The sequence below is a fragment of the Tenrec ecaudatus genome, unplaced genomic scaffold, assembly GCF_050624435.1.
Source record: "Tenrec ecaudatus isolate mTenEca1 unplaced genomic scaffold, mTenEca1.hap1 Scaffold_266, whole genome shotgun sequence".
Classification (NCBI taxonomy): domain Eukaryota; kingdom Metazoa; phylum Chordata; class Mammalia; order Afrosoricida; family Tenrecidae; genus Tenrec; species Tenrec ecaudatus.
In genome coordinates, this window is record NW_027458836.1 from 491,701 (window position 1) to 511,777 (window position 20,077).

The 20,077-nt window shown below is 43.9% G+C and overlaps 1 non-coding gene and 1 pseudogene across 1 annotated transcript; both read right to left on the reverse strand.

Moving 5' to 3' along the window:
• LOC142436427 (ninein-like protein) overlaps positions 1-20,077 on the reverse strand; it is a 97,689-nt pseudogene that overhangs the window by 61,430 nt on the left and 16,182 nt on the right.
• Positions 9,918-10,049, reverse strand: LOC142436428 (small nucleolar RNA SNORA84). Its single transcript, XR_012781941.1, has one exon. It is a non-coding gene; the product is annotated as a small nucleolar RNA SNORA84 (small nucleolar RNA).

The following is a 20,077-nucleotide window of genomic DNA, read 5'->3' on the forward strand; positions in this document are numbered from 1 at the left end:
CTGGCGGCAGCCTAGTACGCTCACTGTGCTGACACTTGGGTCCACTTGGGTGGGAGTGGTGGAACTGCCGCACTGATGACACAGCCTGCATTTTGGCATGTTCTATTGGCACCTGCTGATCTGGCCCCAGAAGCTAGAGATGAGAGAGAGGGGCTGGCTGGTCTGAAGTTTGAAAATGTGAGTGAAGAGGGGAAGACATTGGGAGATTTCATGAGTTGTGAATTATAAAGCTGATGATCAGGACCTAGGCCATGGGGAGTTAGGGTTGATGAGAATATATGAATTGGCCAGTTAATCTAAAGTACAGGGAGGTGTGTGTGAACTCCCAAGCTTGATACTGGTACCTATTTGATCTACCTTGGATTTTAGGGCTGAGTTGACCAGAACCCAAATGAATGACAAGATAAATGTTGACACTATGATCTGGCATACATTGCTCTAATTTGATGGCTTTCCCTGGATTGGATTATATTTATGGAAACAGATGCTCAAAGTTTAAATCATAAATAAAGATTCTTCTGATCAAAAATTTGCTTGTCTCCTCAGAGGACTGGTTGTTAGGGATTGACAATTTAGCAATGGGATATCTAAAATAGGGAGTGGTAATGAAGTAGCTGGTTTACCAGTTTTTATGGGTGTATTAGTATCAATATGAAAAAGAAAAGAAAAAGAACAAGTCAAGGGAAAGTCCCCATTGAAGAGTGTCCTCTTTTCACCATGGGCTCAGGTAAAAGGAGGCGAGGAGAAGATGCTGGTTTGATGATATGACTGAAGTACGAGTGACTGTTAACAGGGTCACCACGACTGTGAAAACAAATCCTAGATGTCAGTGGGCAGGAGGCAATTCTTCATGTATTAAAGGAGCAATGTCTAGAAGAGCCAAAAGGTAGCCCGGGGTGAAGTGAAATGATCCAAAGGGCTCTTCTATCCATATCTTTGTAACACTCCTCAAATAATTGGGTGGGACTAGGCAAATCGGGTATGTGAAACACTCATAGATGGGTCGGACAGTGATGCCCTTGCACGGCATCTCAGTAGCAGAGAGAGAGAATCCTGTGTCCATCAAGAAATAAGAGCCATCAGTGGGGCACATGTGAGATCCATGCCGTAAGTCGTGGAGGCAGCAGAAGCCCTGGCACTGAGCACATGAGACAGAGCAAGGAGCAACACTGAGACCACGAGGCAGAGTGGTAGGCTTCCTGGCCCATGGAACAAAGCAGAAGCCAAGGGACTATGCAACTGAGAGGCCTGGGACCAGAGAAAGAGGTGGTTATCAGCATGGTATTGTAGACAAAAGACCTGTATCATTAACATTTCCCTGATTAACTCGATAATTGTGAATATTGTCTGTGAATTGTATGTGGTCACTGAAATAAATGACCGAATCTAGCTAAGAAGAGTGTTATGGGAAGGTTAGGGATGGTTGGCGTTAGAATAGCATAAAGATGGTGGGGGGAGGCATCTTTAACTTCTGCCCTGTGCCAATTGGCATTGGGTTGGTGTTGGAGTCTCCTCTTCTGTGTGTAGCCAGAGGAGGTGCGTGGTGGCCCCCATAACATTTCTTTAGTAGACCAGCTCCTAAGCCAGACATGCAGACACTGAAGTGCCCAGTGCTTTCCCACTGCCGCTACTTCTCCCACTTCAAGAGCTCAACAGCAATAAGCTAGGAAAGAAGATTAGAGACAAATGATTTCAGGGTGTACTTCTAAATAAGAGATCTGAAATAACATCAATGCAGTCCATATATCCAGTCAGGGAAAAGTCCAGTGTTTACAGACACTTGAAAGCTGCAATGACGAATCAGAAGGATGTGGAATTACTTCTGAGACACAGTGTATAACTAAGAGGTAAGGCTCTGCTGAGTGCTCCGCAGGGTTGAAAAGCCAGGAGCTGGAGTAAGGGAGACAGACATCAAGGGAGGGAGGACAGGTAGAAAGGGAGAGAAAAAAGGAGCCAAGATGAAAACGGAGAAGGCAGGCAGGCTGGAGTGCAAAAAGGACTGGGAAGAAAGTCCACCGAGACAGTCAGCTCAGCTACTTCTGCCTCACCTGCTATGCCATCCTCTCCCCAGAGGCCTCACAACTAAGACAGGGATTCAGGGCCTTCCTGTCTCTCCTGAGAAGTAATCCCTGGGGATCAAGTGCCGGCTGTGGTAAGGACTGGGTGGCACACACCCATGAACCTCTCAGCTCCTGGAAATACAGTGGGGCTCCTGCTAGGTGAGCTTCAGGTCCTGGCTTTTTTTTTTTTTGCTAAAGCCACAATATGTTCCTGGTCTCTGGGGATGCAGGGGTGCCAGATGCTGTTGCAGACCTTCCCTGGCCCCTATCTACCAGCTCAGAGCTGCAGGCAATAGCCACGAAGTAGCTATACTACCCTAGAGCTGGCTGGGGCAATTGTCAGGGAACACAGTTGTGAGGAGAAAATCAAGCTTTATGTACTCCCAGCTTTGTGCACATGCATTTTCTTTGTATAGCACCCTCATACCTTTAGCACCAATGATAGCCTCTCTTGCAAGCAGGCTTCCTCCCTGCGCAGGGCTTCAAGGTCCTCCTCCAGCCTAGCCCTCTGCATGCTGGTCTGCTGCCAGAGCAGCTCTTGTTCCATCTCCAACTCTGAGCGAAGCAGGGCCAATTGTCCACAGTATCCCTGCTCCAGGTGTCTACAATACCCACAAAGGAGAGACTGAGGGTACCTTTTGGGACACCTCCTTAAACTACCTCCCCAGTGTCACACATGGCCTGGCCTTCTGGAAGATTGTATATCTACTGACAGTTTTAGACTTTATAGCCGCCTGTTTGATGGAAAGTATGAGTGTTCTGAAGGCAGGGACCAGACACTGGACACCACATTCACTGCTGGTCCTTCCAGGAGAACATGACCCCACACAGAGGCAAGGTGCCAAGGGGCCAACCTTTTCACCACGCCAGGACTCTGCATCATTTATGACGTCTCTCTCACTCTCTCTGTTTCCTGAGGCACATGATTGGGCCTATGCACAGTCATCAGAATTAGGAAGCTCGACATATTGTGTTGGTCATCCCTCCATGCTAGACAGGGCTCATTACCATTCTCAGGTTAGAGATGAGGAGACCAAAGGACTCAGCTTACCCAAAGGGCAAGGGGCTAGGGGCAAGGAAGCAGGATTCTAAAAGGGCATGCCCCACAGACATCTTGCCCACCAGTGAAGGAAGACAGACCAGGGAGCAGGCAGCCAGTGTTCTGACTTCTGGCATGAGCCAGTATGAGAGAAAGAGAAATGTAGAAGATCATTTCATGTAGCCTCAGCTGTTTCCAGCAGAGCACCTTCAGTAAACAAAGGATTCAGGAAGGTGAATCACTAGCTGAGTTTAGCCACCTCTGGCCAAGACTTTTCTCTCAATAGGGGTGAAAAAAACCTTCTCCCTGATGCAGTGTGGATATATATGTGGCTAGGTTTTCTTACATCCTTTTCTCTGGCCTTGAAGCCATCACCAAACATACCATACAGAGTTCCCCCTAAGACTGTTCAGTATGAAGGGTGATGAGAGGTAAGACTGAGGTGTTGGGGTACCTTCACTGTGTTGAGTGCTACCTGCTGAACTCCTGAAGCTGTTTGCAAAAAATATCTTACATAACACCCATCACAAGCACAAACAATAGTTAAAGGTCTTCCTTGAGCTGAGGGCAGGTCCAACGGATTGAGCAAAGAGAGTAGAGGTAGGGTAGAGACGAATGTCTGCAGCCCATAGGCATATAGAATGAGAAGCCAGTGCATACTGCACCAGCCCCACCCAGAGTTCAGTTGATGCTTCTATTGTACCCTCATCTTTCAAGGAGTCTTGTGATAGCTAATTTCATGTGTGCCGTTGGGTAGGCCATGGGGCCCCACTGCTTATTAACATATTGGCTTAGTATTGCTATGAGGGCATTACATATGATTAGCATTTAAGCCTGTCAGTCCTCAGTAAAACAGGTCATGATCCATGATGTGTGTGTGTGTGTGTGTGGGGGGGGGGTTATGCAATAAGTTGAAGGTTTTCCGAGAAGACGTTAAGGTTTCTGGAAGGAGAAGGATGTTTTAAGACCATAGCCATCCTGCAGACAGTCTCCAACCTGCCATCTGACCGATGGATTTTAGAATTGCCAAGCCTCACAACCAGGAGGCAGTTTTCTAAAATAAATGAATCACGTGTATCCCTCCATGTTTCCACCCATATGAACACCCATCTATCATACTGACCGTGTTACTCTGGAGGCCCCTGACTGATGGTACAAAACAAAAAGTCACATTTTCTGGTTTCTACTGGCTCAAGTAAGGCCTTCAATGAACCAGAACTATAGCACTGCCACTTGGGTAGCAGCTATTTGTCCTTCACCCACCCTCTGGCCAGGGTGTAGGGACCAGATTGGGGACAGCTGCTGTGATTCTAGAGGGCTACTGTGCCAGGCTCTGACCCAGAAGCTGTCTCGGTGGCACCTACTTGATCCTGCGTTCCGTGAGCTGTTCCATGGCAGAGTGGCAGTCATCCATCTCTGTCACAAACTCCAGGTTCCTCTTCTCAGCCTTCTCCAGGTCCTGTCTTGCCTTGTCTCGCTCCTGCACCATTTGCTTCATTTGCCCCCTGCCCACAGGAAGGAGACACTGTCAAATGTAGCTACTACTCTGTCAGCTTCCCACAGAAGCACATACCGTTGCAGGGCCCTCAAACTCTGGGTCTGCATAAATGACAAAAAACAGCCAACATGATGGTGTTGAGTGCGGGCTAGCCTTGTCTTTGAGTCTTTGAAGAATGGTTCTCTAATGGTGTATCCTGACATTAAATGACTTTATTCGTTTTAGTTTCTATTATTGTCGACTTGCTTTTGAATTGAGGTTTTTTGGTGTTTATTTTGTTTTGTAGGATTTTCTGTATATGAAATCCGGGATAGGTGATCTATAGAAACAGCAATTAGATTAATAGCTCCTTCCGGTTGTGGCAGGGGAGACTGGGGGCTATGGGGAGTTAATAATAACGGGTACCAGAATGAAGAAAATATTCTAAAACTCATTGTGGTGACGCCTACACAATTCTTTTAAAATATGTCTAAACCACTGAATTGTATGATACATGACTTATATGCCAACAAAACTGTTGGAAAAGTTATCTTTCTATAAAATACTATCAACTTTTGTCCCTGTGAATCTATTTAGCAGAACAACATGAATAACCCGTTGAGTGAAAGCAGAGCTCTGTTGTAATGGAACACGGTGCCAACTGCCACGTTGTGCTCAGTGAAAAGGTCTAAGAAGCAATTTTTTTTTTGTGCGCTTTCAGTCAATTGGCTTAAGCCTGGGGGCCCCGTGGGCTGGTCTGGAGAACATTTGCACCTCCATAATAGCAAGAAAAATGTCAGTCACATAAGTTTTAAGTTGGATTCAGCTGCTTGGGATATTATTAAGGGGATTAGGTTAGGATTTTGAGATCTGGCTTTCTAAGCCTCTCACCAAGTATGCAAGACCTGTGGCAAGAATAACCGTAGGCGGCCCCTTGCTCATTAGGCCCTATTAGGAAGAGGCAAAGCGTCTCTCCCTACACCAGAGACCCTTTTCTTTGTCCCATCACAAGTTGCCTATAGAGGGTGGTGGGGGCAGGCAAGGCAGCAGCCCAGACCCTTGCCAGTCCCGGACCCCTGAGAACAAACCACACCCCTAGCCTTGAAACAACCTCTCCCAGCCTCTTACTGGAGGTAGCTCAGCTCCTGGTGGTAGGAGGCCAGGGCCGCTTGCTGAATGACACCAGTGACCATCAGGAGCTTGTTGTTGATAGCCCAGGCCAGATCCAGAAGGTTCACCTTCTCATCCACACTGAATTCGAGGCTCTAGAAATAAATCCCAAGGGACATTCAAGATGAGTTTAAGTCTCTCAACAATTTGACTCCAGACTCCATTTTCCTTGGCTCTCCCATTTGCCTGAGACTTTTCCTCTTGGGGCCGCCCCCACTCCAACTCCTTGGCTGTCAATAGGAGATCCCACTGTGCCTGAGCCAGGGACACATGAGGAAGAATATGACTCCATGCATAGTACTTCATGGGGATTAATAGCAAGAGAGGGGCCCTTCCCCCCACCTAAACCCAATAATTATAAAGGCTGTATGGAGCTACAGAGAGGAGACTTTGCCCAAGGCTAAGGGCACTGGAAGGAGCTCTGGTGGTGTGGTGGGTAATGCAATAAGATGTTAACTTCAAGGTCAACAGTTTGAACCACCCCATTTCCCTGAGGAATAAAGTAGAGGCTATCTATTCCCATAAAGATTTAAATTCTTGGAAACCCAAAGGGGTAAGTCCATTCTGCCCCCTAGCATCATGATGAGTTGAAATTAACTTGATAGCAAAGGAAAATTTGGAAGCATTTAGAGATGAAAGGGTACTGATACAGGCACTTACAGAGAGCAGTGGCTAAATTAACTCTGCCAACTGCCCACCACTGTAAGCCACTAACATTCTTTCTTAAAAAAAAAATCATTTTATTTGGCTCATACAACTCTTATCACAATCCATACATACATCAATTGAGTAAAGCACCCTTATACATTCGTTGTCCTCGTCATTCTCAAAATTCGCCTTCCACTTGGGTTCCTGGAATCAGCTCATTTTCCTTTTTTCCCTCCCCTTCCCTCCCCATTGCCCCCTTCCTCATGAACCCTTAATAATTTATAAATTATTATTTTATTTTACATTCTCCTTTTTCCTTATGCCACTTGGAGTTGAGTTTTTACCATTTCAAACTAAAAGAATTCTGGGAGAGACTCCTAACGTAATATATGTAAAGAATCCTGACACATATTTCATATCTCCATAATATCTATCTATCTATCTATTTATCTGTCTACACACACACACACTGATGATTTGTATTGGTAGAAAAATTATGTATCAGAGGACATGAGCCATGGTCAAAAGTATTACAGAAAATGAAATCTTCCTTCTCTCTCAGAATTTTGAAAAATAAACTTAAAAAGAGATGTTATGTGCATCTTACCACCCACATATACAGAATGAAACAATGAATGTTTAAAAATGAATCTTTGTTATATTTATTTTAAATTGACTACTGCACAGTGTGACACTAAGTCCAAGAGCAAGAGCTACACCAGGCTAGTCTCCTGGGCCAGTTGCAGAAGAAATGGAGGAGCATGGGCAGGAAACCCCCATGGCTTCCAGGAATGCGAGGCTGGCCTGTGGAGCCAAGTGGCACAGTTCCCACCTAGGTCTTTTTTGATCAAAGGACTTGGCAGAATGCATGCCCTTATGTAGTGGTCAGTGCTGACTATACACATGCACCTTCTCTGACTCTGATGCCACCACAAAAGTGTGCTTGTTCCAACGCCCGTCGGAGTGCTGCCTTGTCCAAGCAACAAGCCTGAAAGGTTAGCATGGCAAAGGGGGAAGTATCTAATACATGAAAACCTACCTTCAGAGTGTTTTTATCACTGTTGTTTTCTCTGTATTTTATTTATGCTCTTTCAAAATTAAAATTTTTATATATTAATAGCCAAAAAGAAAAGTTTCCCGAGAATTTCCCTGTCTGGGATTCTCTGTTGCAGCAGGAGTAAGGAAGCCAGAGAGCAGAGGCCAAGCACAGTAACCCTCTCGGGCTCCCACCCCACCCTCAGCCCATTCTCAGCGGAGCAGCTGTGGCCATCCATTTCCAAACCTGCAAAATCTCCTTGCCATTTTGAATGCCCTCCTGGGCCCACAGAGCCACCACCTGCTCAGGGCATGCAAACCCACTGCCGTCATCGATGCCGGAGAAGAGGTGCCGGTCTGAGCAGATGGACACGAGGGACGAAGTGGTCGTGTGGCAGCTGCTCTCCTCTGTGGCCTGTACACCAGGGACCAAGAAAGTGCTGTGAGCACGCACGTCTGTTCAGCCCAATCTCTTGTTTCTCGTGTCCCCCACTGCATAAACCTGCACGCTGCCTAGCAAGAACAACCTCACCAGTTATCGCTCTCTTCACTTTCTAGCAAAGGTGAGAGGGCTGGGCACAGCGACGTGATTCATCAAAGCAGCCATGACTGCTCTGGAGCCAGAAGGCAGCAGACAGGGCTTTCTACTCCCACAGAGAGCTACAGGCTTGCAAACTGCCAGGGCAGGCCTACTGTGTCCTGTATGGTCGCTATGAGTCCACACTGAGTCAATGGCAGTGAGGATGAGTGTGAGTTGGGTGTGTAAGTGCAGCCCGTGAACTATCCGCATCTCTCTGGCATGACGAACAAGGTACACAGGGCCTCACAAAGGAAGAGCCTAAAGAGGGGCTTGCCATCATGGAGAAATTCCTAAGAGGCTCCAAAAGCAGAGTGGGCTTCCCTGTGTGTGAAACTGCACATTACTGGGAATACAGAAGCAAGCAGCTTTCAGCTAAGCAAGCTAGGGGAGTCTTACGATGATGGTAAAGTCTCTCAAGCGGAAAGCTGACCTGCTACGTTCAGATATTCTATGAATCCACAAGGGCAAGAAATATTTCCCTTAAATTTTTTTCTACCTCAGAGCCCTTTCCAGTAAATATGTGTTGTCAGGAATCCCTGGGAGTAAGAATGAGTGTTCTCCACGCCTTCAGGTCATCACATTTCTGCTCCAGGCATCCAGCGCTCCTGCCTCCCTCAGAGTAAAAACCACCTTGCTCCAACCTGCTCATGGCTCTTCAGCTACCCTCTCCTCACTGCCTTGCTGGCTGGGATCTGGATCTGGGACCCTCAATACCTTGCTCAATCACCCTTAACTCCTCTTTTCTGACACACCGGCTCGCTGGCCTCCAGATAGAAGGATACCTAGCAATTTTTTAGCCCTTTCAAGTCCAGCCCCACAGCTTAAATCATGCTCCTCTTGCTCTTTCTGGCTCATCCTGGACTCTTTCCGGTCCCTTCTCTGATGACCACCAGGCTTGTCCTGGCTATACTCTCCACCCTTCATCCCTCATCTTCTCCCAGCAGTACACTTCCTGAGTCAGGCTCAAGGGAGCAGAAACCTCCTCTGCCTGTACTCACGGAGTCACCAATTCTCTAATGAAGGAGCTTGTTCACCGAGCTTACTAAGCTACGCTGGGTGCTCTGCGTGCCAACTGGACAACACTCTAGAGCAGGTATTTTACTCTGTTTGCAGGTGGAAGAGGGCACCATGGCTATCAATGGAGAGTCCCAGATACTCAAATGCATCTGGAACTGCTATGAACCCTCTAGCCACTTACTCTAGAAAATATGAGGCTCAGAATGGGTTTCCCCTATACCATGTCCACCTGATTCTCCTGCTGTCATATATATATATATGACATCAGTACAGAGCTAGTATACCTGTTAGTAAGTAGGTTATCTATCTATCTATCTATCTATCTATCTATCTATCTATCTATCTATCTATCTATCTATCTAACAGGTATACCACATGACATGGTCAAACATCACACTCTATAGCCAAACTGTGGAGACACACACAAGATATGGCACACTCTACTTTGAAATAATACAGGAGACTCTACCACCCTGGCCTCCTTCCAGTTTCTGCCCTAAAATGACAGTGCAAATGGGCAATTCTCAGGTGAGAGGTATCAAGAGAGGGGTAGGACTTTGTGCTCCACAAACAAAAGACTGAATCCGCCCACTCCTCAGTTTGACATTATATGCCCCAAAGGTATTATATACTGTGTATACACTCATATCTCTGCAGTGAATTTAGTGTGGGTGTGTAGAGAGTGCATGTATATGAATATACTGTGCATGAATGCATACAGAATGTATAGTGAAGGGATGTGTAGGCACTGTGTTTATGATGTTTACGTACACTAGCAGTGTGTGTGGTGGGCATGAGTTTGTGTGCCTTACAATTTGTGTGCATATAGTAGGTGGTACCCCCCCAAAAAAACCCTGGAATTTTTTTCAAAGCTATGTATTTAATTTTTTTCCATGTACCAGTGACCGGGCTATGGAGGCTGCTGAAAAGGAACAGCCCCATGCATGCATCCCAGGATCGCTCTGGCCCATTGCCATCGCTGGAAAGCTGTACCTGCCCAACAGTGCCCAGCAACCATGGGGCATGCATTTAAATTCTTTTACAAAACAAACTTGTCACCTACAAAGTACTCTCAATTACACTTGATACATTTGTAAAATCTGCAATTTAATTCTTGGAAACATTTTTCAAACTCATCTGTTTGGATGGCTGACAGCACCTCCCTAGTGTTTTTCTTCACTCTTCTATGTCCTCAAATAGTTATCCTTCCATGTCCCTCTTCTTCGAGGAAACAAAAAAAAGTCACACAATGCAAGGTCAGGTGAGTAAGGTGCATGGGGCAAGAGAGACATTCTGCTTTTTGCCAGAACCTGGCACACTGAGATGGCTGTGTGAGCAGGTGCATTATCATGGTGGCAAAACCAGTCCCCTGTCTGCCATAAATCAGGCCTGTTTTTGCCGCACACTGTTACGAAATCTTTTCAGATCCTCTAATAGAAAGCTTGACTAACAGTCTAACCTGGTGGAACGAATTCCAAATGCACTACAAATCGACATTTTTATCTGTTCGATAAGATGATGGACGTCCAGAATGAGGTTTGCCATCAATCAACATTTCACCTCTTTTGAAATGAGAAAACTACTCATACACTTAGAGTTTTTCCCATAGCACTGTCTTTCTAAACTGTATTCAACATCACAACAGTTGCTTTGGCATTTTTCCTGAGGAGGAAACAAAGTTTCATAGCTGCATGCTGTTCTCTTAAATTCGCCATCATGAAAAACAAGGTTCCAGTGAAACCGCTTTTACAAAAAATTCACTGTGACCAGAGAGAACCTTCTCAGGTGGCGCTGCAACTCGGAGCTCTCAAAGAGGGAGAAAAAGTCATATTAGGAAAGGTCTACTCTGCCCAGCACAATTCCAGTTCTGGGAGGGTACCACCTTGTATCATGTGCATATATAGTGTGTGTGTATAGTTAAGTGTGTGTGTGTGTGTGTGTGTGTGTGTGTGTATGACAGACGCATCTATAGTTTGGGTGTATACATGTAGCATTGACTACATGTATCAGGTGTGTATATATAGTGGGTGTACATGTATACAGTGGATGGGTCCAAACTGTGTGGATATGTGTACAAGTGTGTGCTGTATGTAGAAATACACGTGACAGGAAGAGTAGATGGCTATGACAGCAGGATAATGGGTCAAGTTGCTGTGCTGAAAGACCTGTTAGTCTGGGTAGATTAGAAAAACAAATTCATAGACACTCATAGGTGTTAAGAGAAAGCTTTATACACAAGAGCAATTGAATATTGAGAAAAAATTTCACCCCAAGTCCAGATTAAGTCCATAAATCCAATATTAGCACATATGTCCAATCCCAATCTATAAAATCCTCCTCAGACTCACGAAACACATGCAATATGCCAAATGCAGGAAGATCACAGGCCAGTGGATGGAAAGTCTTGTGGATCCAGTGGCATTATAAACATCTCAGGGCTGGCATGAGTCTCCATGTGGCTCCATGGCTCTATCTGCCATCAGTCTAGCTTCATGTGGCTTGTCCAGAGGAGGATGAAGCACCTATCTGTATCTATCTGGCCTCTGTATCTATCTGGCCTCCAGTAAGCTATTTATCTCAGTGGCACGCCTAAATGAGGTTATCAAGCTGTGACCTGATTGACATGCTAGACAACACCCCTCAACAAGTTGACACCAGAATATGTAACTACCACAGACCAACCTTTGTCAAGTTGACACTTTTACACAACTTTTTACCCATACATAATTCTTAACAAAAAAATAATAAAATCATATCTGTAACTAACAAGATAAAACTAATAAGTGTACCATTCAGTATGTGCCATCCTCATTTAAATATATTATATAAGTGACAAAACAATATTCTATGCCTAAGCATCGCAGTTAAGGAACACACACTTAAACCTATAATCCTATGTACATATTCCAGCACCTATGAAAGTTTGTAGCCAACCACTTCATGCCTTTATCATCTCCATTTTAGGTATAAAATTTCTATACTGCCCACTTACATCAGCCGTGTTCTGAGGAACCTTCATCCCAGTTAGAACCTTGTGAACTCCCCATCCATAGTAAAGTCAAATCAGGACAGGCTATCCATGAAGTCTGCAGCAATATCTCTACTTCACAGGCTCAAACATCTCTTCATCTGGTCGGATTCTGGTCAACTCAATGTGGGCTGCTTCACTCAGCGTCCACATGGTGCCCATTGGTCACCTCGCTTCTAGACCATGGGCACTGTCACAAATTTTCAACAAGCCTAGCCCCCTTGCGCTAGATCATGAATTTCAGACCAGTCAACCCACTCTCGTTTTCTCTTCACGTTCCTGAAACAAGGTCCATGAGTGTCAGTGGCCAGACTCAATCTGTCTCTTTATTGCTGCATTTCGCCCACTTCCACTCAACAAGTGGATCTGGGTGGTCGCCTAGCAAGCAGTTCAGCCTGCCCACAGGCTCCCTGTAATATTCAGCCCAGAGAGTAGTTTTCTTCATGGTTCCAGATTTTTTCCCAGCTTCTGACAAAACCACGAGTTCAAAATTTAAATATCCAAAGAGTTCCCTTTTTCCCCCTGTCAATCTGTCAACAGCCCTTGGCAAGTCTCTTCACCCTTAAATGTCCTCAACACTGAAGACACTTTTCTTTTCAGAGCTTATTTTTTCAAAGCCTTCTTTGCGGGTGTGTCCTAAACCCATCTAACAATCCAGTTTTAATGACGAGAAACAAGTGGGCTTACAAGCTCTCTATTTTCAAATTTCCCAATAATCATTTCTATCAATCATATATCAATAATAATAAACAGAAAAAAAATCAGTATAAACAGAGTAGCATCAGATCCTAAGCTCTATTCGTAAAACAGTCAAATTCGATGCTTATTTAGTTATCTTACTCATTATCTAAACGCTTCTATTGATAGAAAATATGGCATTAGGCCTCTGACAGCATCAAGCCAGAGCCAGGGTTCATTATTTATTTTTATTTTTTAAAATAATTTCATTGGGGCTCATACAACTCTTATCACAATCCATTCATACATCCATTGTGTCGGGCACATTTGTACATTTGTTGCCATCATCATCATTCTCAAGATATTTTCTTTCTACTTGAACCCTTGGTATCAGCTAAGCATTTTCTCCCTTCCTCCCCCACACTCCTGCCTTCACGATAATTTATAAAGTATTATTTATAAATTATTATTATTTTCTCATATCTTACACTGTTCAATGTCTCCCATCCCCCACATGTCTATTGTACGTCCCCCAGGTAGGGGGTTATATGCAGATCATTGTGATCATTTCTGCCTTCCCTCTTGTCCCACTATCATGTTCAGTCTTCATTTGGGTTTCAGTAATTCCTCTTGGTTACATTGCCCTTGATCAAGCCCTACCAGGCCTCCTACCTATTCGTTGCCATCATTTTTGGATCACTTGTTGTTCACTTGTCCCTGGGCTTTTAACACACATGTCCTTTCCCCCACCTGTCCCTCACCCATGTCCCTGCAATACTGTCAGTCCCGTTTTGTCTTCCAGATGGTTTATCCTGCCTATCTTATCTAGATAGACCTACAGAGATAATAATATGCACCAAAAACATGACGGACCAAAACAAAGCAACAAAAGAAAACAACAACAAAAAAAACAAATGACAAATTAGAAAAGAAAAACCTGTCAATTATTTATCTGTTCAAAGAAACAACTTTTAGCAGCACTAATTTTACCATAGTTTTCTTATTTTCCCTCTTCTGAATCTCAGCCATGATTTTTATTATTTATTTTCTTAATCTATTAATAGGTTTGTCCTGTTGACTCAGCTTTAGTTGCTGTAAATTTTGTGCCAGCATATCAATCATAAGTCTCTCTTCCTCTTTCATGTGTTCATGTATTGCTATGAGACTTCCTCTGATAACTGCCTTTGCTGTGTCCCATAAGTTTTGGTACATCATGTGCTCATTCTTGTTGATTTCCAGAAATTCCCTAATTTCATCTCTGATCTGGGCCAGCACACACTCCTTTTGCAAGAGAGTTATCATCTTCCAATTGTTTGTCCTTGTTTTCTTCATCTTCCTTTTGTTGGTTTTCCAGTCTTATGGCACAGTGGTCAGAGAGAGAGGTACATATATCAATGTGCTTAAACTTATGCAGATTCATCTAATGCCCCAGCACCTCTATCTTTGAATATGTGTCATGTGGGCTTGAAAAGAATGTAAATTCTTTTGTATTTGGGTGAATAGCTTTGTGCACATCTATCAGGTCAAATTGTCTAATTGTAATATTAAGATCTCTAGCCTCTTTGTTGAGTAAAAGCCCTAGGATAAGAGGAGATGCCTGGAGGTTGGCAGTGGTGTGTGAGATTAAAAGGAAGAGAAAGAGAGAGGAAAAAAAAGAAGAGCCTGTTGAAACTGTAGTGGGAAAGAAGGAAGAGTGAGAAACAAAAGTAACAATATAGCTTAACCCCATCCCTGACCCTGGGGCTGGAGGGGTTTAAACCCTTCCACAATTCGGAGTTGAAGTGTGGCTGTGTTAAGATAAAGCCTTTGTGCCAGCTCCAGATGATCCCATCTCTGGCTGAGACAGTGGTGGGGCTAAGGTTAGACCTTAGCCAGCCTTCACTGTGGTAAGACAAAGCCCCCAGCTCCTCAAAACCGAGTGGATATTTGCCTGTTTATCTTTATGACGCTCCTCCTGCAACCAGGCAGTGCACAACATCCCCCTTAGTGACTCTCCTGCGCTAATTTCTGCAGAGTCCCTCTGCTATGTGTTACTCAGTTGCCGTCTTGCCTGAAGTGCTCCCTGCCCCTCCAGCCAGCTTTCTCTCAGCCATTTTGACCTTCTGTCAGCCATTTTCACTAAGCAACTCTGAGAAATTCAAGGGGTGATTTTGTCCCCTGAGCTCAAAATATACATTAATCACATTTTCACCATTTCACACAAGAATAACCAAAGACTACAACCAATGAAAAGAATCCAAACTTTAACTTCCCATGTTCTTTCCAGAAAACTATCCAGTAAACTGCATGGCCATATCTGACTTCTGGCTAGCCAAAGAAGCACTATCATGAAGCAGAGATCAAACAAACATCCACTCTCCATCTTTATGATTCTTTTATCTAGTACTCCACTCCCAAGGGACCATAATGTGTTAGTCTGAGTAGACTAGAGAAACAAATTCATAGACACCCATCTGTGTGTAGAAAGAGCTCTATATACAAGAGCAGTTGAATATCACAAAAACATCCCACCCTAGTTCAAATCAAGTCCGTAAGTCTGATATTAGCACATATGTCTGACATCAATCTATAAAGTCCTCTTCAAACTCACAAAACATATGCAATGATACTGAATGCAGGAAGATCAGAGAGTAAAATATCTTGTGGATCCAGTGGCAGTCTAAGCATCTCAGTGCCGGTGTGGGTCTCCACGTGGCTCCTCCAGCTCTAAGGCTCTGGCTTTCATCAGCCTAGCTCCATGTGACTTGTCCGAAGGAAGACGATGCAGAGACTGTGTCTATCTGGCCTCCAGTGAGCTATTTATCTTCGTGGTGGGTCCAAATGAGGTCATCAAGCTATGACCTGATTGATAGGCTAGACTCTACCCCTCCACAAGTTGACACCAGATTGTGTAACTACCATAGGACCCATACTTCAGTGGTATTCGAGGTTACAGAACTCTTAGGGATCCTGCCCTTGCAGGCTCAGGGGTGCCACTTTGAGATCCTTATCCTACACTAGCTTCCAGCAACACCTAGGTCTCCACATTTGGACATGAGTTACCCTTGTTTCTGTATCTTCCCTAGTTCTTAGCCTCAGTGCAACTTACCCTGGAGAAAATCCTTGACAAAGAAGAGAAACCCATTTCCATGTTCAAATCTTAATCCACAAACAGGGATCACACTTCACTTGATGTGGGTGTCTCCTGGAAGACATACCTGCCTGCCTAGGTCATTTCCCCAAGATTCCTCCTTACAAACTCACACCTCTGGCCAGAGAGCCTCTGTTCAGGAAGGTGTGCATGGCACAAGAAGCGGTACGGCTCTATAGCCACTATCTTGATTCTTTAATGCCAACTATGCGCACATCCATCCCTAGTTCAATGTCCACATTAGTCTATACTTCAGATGAATACAAAGGGAACATGGGGCTGCTTCTGCTTCAAGGAAGTCATATCTGCCAATTAACCCAATCAGTGACATATAAGGGCCATACTCTGATTTTTTTTTTTACCTTATATGGCCTGAAATCTCTCCTTAATGCTCTTGAATATCTTCTTCCTGCATTCTTGTTGATTTTAGAATGAAAAACTTATGCTCTCAGAAGTACCTACTCAGTGGTGAAGAATATCACACTGGTTTTACTCTGCCTCCCACACAACATGGGAGTCAGCCACATCCTTGTGCAGAAAGCAAGAATTCCTTAGAGCAGTCTGCTCTGTGGTGGGAGAAGGAATTTCTTCTGTTCGGAAAGTGCTAACCCAGCAGTCACTGAGCAATGCTATGATTTAAGGAAACTGCCTAAATCTGTTCTGTTTAAAGCTGCACGGAGACCTGGTACTTCTGCAAGACATAAAACCCAGGGATAGGAGGGAGGAATCCAGACTCAGGACCTAAATCAAAAGGGCTGCCCGAGGGAGATGTTGCAGAATGCTCTTTGACATTGCTCTCCTGCTGCATCATGGTATGAGGGAAAAGGGATTTCCCTACTGAAATGTTCTCTATCCCACAATTAAGAATGGCTGAAGCTGTCATGTCAGACACTACTTGGTCTTATAGAACAACACCTGGGAGGCAGGCATCACAATTGCCCCATTTTATAGATGAGGAGCATGAGGCTCAGAGATGAGCATGCCATCCAGGGACATACAGTTATGGAGGTCTGTGTGACCCCAGAATCTCAAACACATATCTCTGTTACTTATCCCTCTTGAACCCCTGGACAACAGTCAGGTGACTCAGAGAGGACAGGTTTGTGAAAGATGCTGACGGTTATGGTTGCAGTCATCAGAAAGATAATACTTAATGTGGTTCATAATTTATTTGTCCTATTTTACCTGGTAATGAGTCCAAGGATCACTCAGTTCGATGGGAGTAGAAGATTTCGGAAATGAATTGGGTCTATGACTGAACAGGCTAAGCTGGAATTCCTCAAGACTTACTCTGCCATCTCCATCTTGATCCAATTTGTTAAACAAATCTTCCATTTCCTAAACAAAAGTCATACACCTGGATCAGAACACATGTTTTGCTTAATGCAGAGGTTCCACAAACAGGCAGCTCAACCCAGATGTCACCATTGGGCCTCCTGCTTCTCCAAACTTTTGGATCAAGCATTCAACAAGGGCAGCTTGCTCATCTTCATCCACATTCAAAATTGTCTAGGTCCCAACTGGCTGTATTTCCAAAATATTTTTCCTTATCAGTCTCAAGGGAAATCTATACTACCGTGTCTGTTTTAGTTCCATAATCAGTAGCTGAGTCATTCAAACTGCCTGAACTCCATAAATAACTTATTTCCTATCTGCTGTGGCTGGGAACTTGCAGTATGTCGGTGGAAGATGTACCCACAAAAACCAGCCTGGCTCCAGTGGGTCACAGGATAACAGCAGCTAGGCCAAGAGCGCTTTAATGAAGAGTGAGGACTGCAATATAACACTCCACCTCTATTCCCATCTGATGAGACTACAGACAGGTTCTAAAGAGGCCTTACTTGGCCGTAGTACAATCAGCCTGGCAGGCAGGGAACGGTGATCTTGAGTGACTGTGTCTAAGAGTGCCTGGCACAACTGCCCTACAGTGGTGAGAGTTTATCACAATGGGGGGGGGGGGGTCTGAGATATATTCTTTGACAGGAGTTTTGAAGCCAGTCAAGAGTTTTAATGAGAAATTGATATGTCTGAATCATAGTCTAAAAGAGGGTGAGAGTTTTCAGACCAAACATTTCAAAGAAAAGTGGTTGAGACAGGTCAGTCTCAGGCTTTCTCTCACCTCTTTCTCAAGGTCTTGTAGCCCAATGGTTTGACAGACCAGAGTCAGCTCTTGCATACTGAGGAAACCACTGCTGCCAACGCCAAGCTCTTCCCAGATTATCTGGGCTTGGATCTCAGGGGTATGAAAGGAGGGGCTGCTGAGCTCCAGAGGGCTCCAGACTTGAAGTTGGCCTGAAATAAAGGGAAGATAGTTAAACGTGGTACCACTTGAAGAATTTAGGAGAAGTGTACCAACACCAGTAAGGTTTTCTAAATTAAGGAGGAACAACTGGATAGAGGGATGGATAGATACACGACAGGACATGATGGACATATATATATTAGGTAGAAAGACTCTAAACTTATTTTAGTTGTTGTTCAGTGCTACTGAGTCATTTCCAACTCATAGTGACCCTAAGTACAACACAACGAAACACTGCCTGGCCCTGTGCCATGCTCACAATTGTTCATATGTTCAAGGCCCTTGTTGCAGCCACTGTGTCAATTCATCTTTCCGAGGGCTTCCTCTTTTCATAGTTACTGGTCTCTCGTGATAACATGCACAGGGAAAGAAGATGAAGTCTTGGCATCCTTGCCTCTAATGAGCTTCCCTGCTCTACTTCTTCCAAGACAGATTTGTTTTTTGTAGTTTGTGGTACTTTCAATATCCTTTGCTAGCACCATAGCTCAAATGCATAAATTATTCTTCAGTCTTCCTTATTCAATATCCAATTTCCATGTGTACGCAAGGGAAGTGAAAAAGTTCATGAGGGAACTGAAATGATACAGTCAAAATGGTATCATGGCTTGGGTCAGGCACACATTAGTCCTCAAAGTAACATCCTTACTTTTTAACAGTTTAAAGAGATCTTGTGCATATTTATCTAATGTATCGCATCATTTAATCTCCTGACTGCTGCTTTCATGAGCACTGATTGCAGATCCAAGCAAGGCGAAATCCTTGATAACTTCAATCTCTACTCGATTTATCAAGTTACCTATTGGTCCAGTTGTGGGGATTTTGATCTATTTTATATTGGGATGTAATCTATACTAAAGGCTTTAATCCTCGATCTTCATCAGAAATTACTTCAAGTCCTCCTGATTTTCATCAAGTAAGATCATGTCATCTGCACATCACAAATTGTTATTATGTTTTTCTAATCATTGCCATTCTTCTTCATGAAATGCAGCTTTTCTGATGATGTGCTCAGCACACAGAGTGAAGAAGTGTGGTGAGAGGACACAGCCCTGATGCACACCTTTCCTGATTTTAAACTGAGTAGGATACCCTTGTTTGTACCCACAACTGTCTCATGGTCCATGCACAAGTTTTACATGAGCACAATGAAGTGGTCTGGAATTCCCATTCTTCTCATGGCTATCCAAACTGTTATGATTCACACATGAGATAGTTTAGCCTACTGAATAAAACACAAGCAACCTCTGGTGTACTCTGCTTTCAGCCAAGATCCACTGACATCAGCAATGGTATCCCTTGTTCCACATCCTCATTTAAATCTGGCTTCAATGTCTATCAGGGTCACATATGGGTGATCTCTTTAAAAAGACACAGTACTTATGGGTGGTATTTATTAGTTTGGGGGCTAATGTGTTATTTAGCTATAAAGAGACTTCAGGGTGAGTTTTGGTTCAAGGTTTAAAGATTATTTCATATCAATAATGTTAAGTCTTCCAGATCAGATCTATCTTTTATTGTTTTTATATAATAGGAATTTATGGTTTTATTATCACGAGCCATCTACAATGGTACTAATTAGGTAATGGTAGCCATCTAGTTCTTCTGGTCTCAGGTAAATGTGGATGTGATTTTTGGATTGGATTCTTCTTCGGGTCTTTAGTTTCCATCTTACTCTTTGGTTCACTTTAAGTAGAACTCTAAGTTGTACCTTAGGTGACCAGTCATAAGCTTTTGAAACTCCAGAAAACATTCAACAAACTAAAAAGTAGAACATAACTTCATAAACTAAATTATACTGAATGAATGAGATGTCCCAAAAGACTATGGCTTTAATCCTTCAAATCTAAAATTTATTTATCATTCTATTGGGGGCTTTTACAACTCTTGCAACAATCCATACAACCATTAGTTCA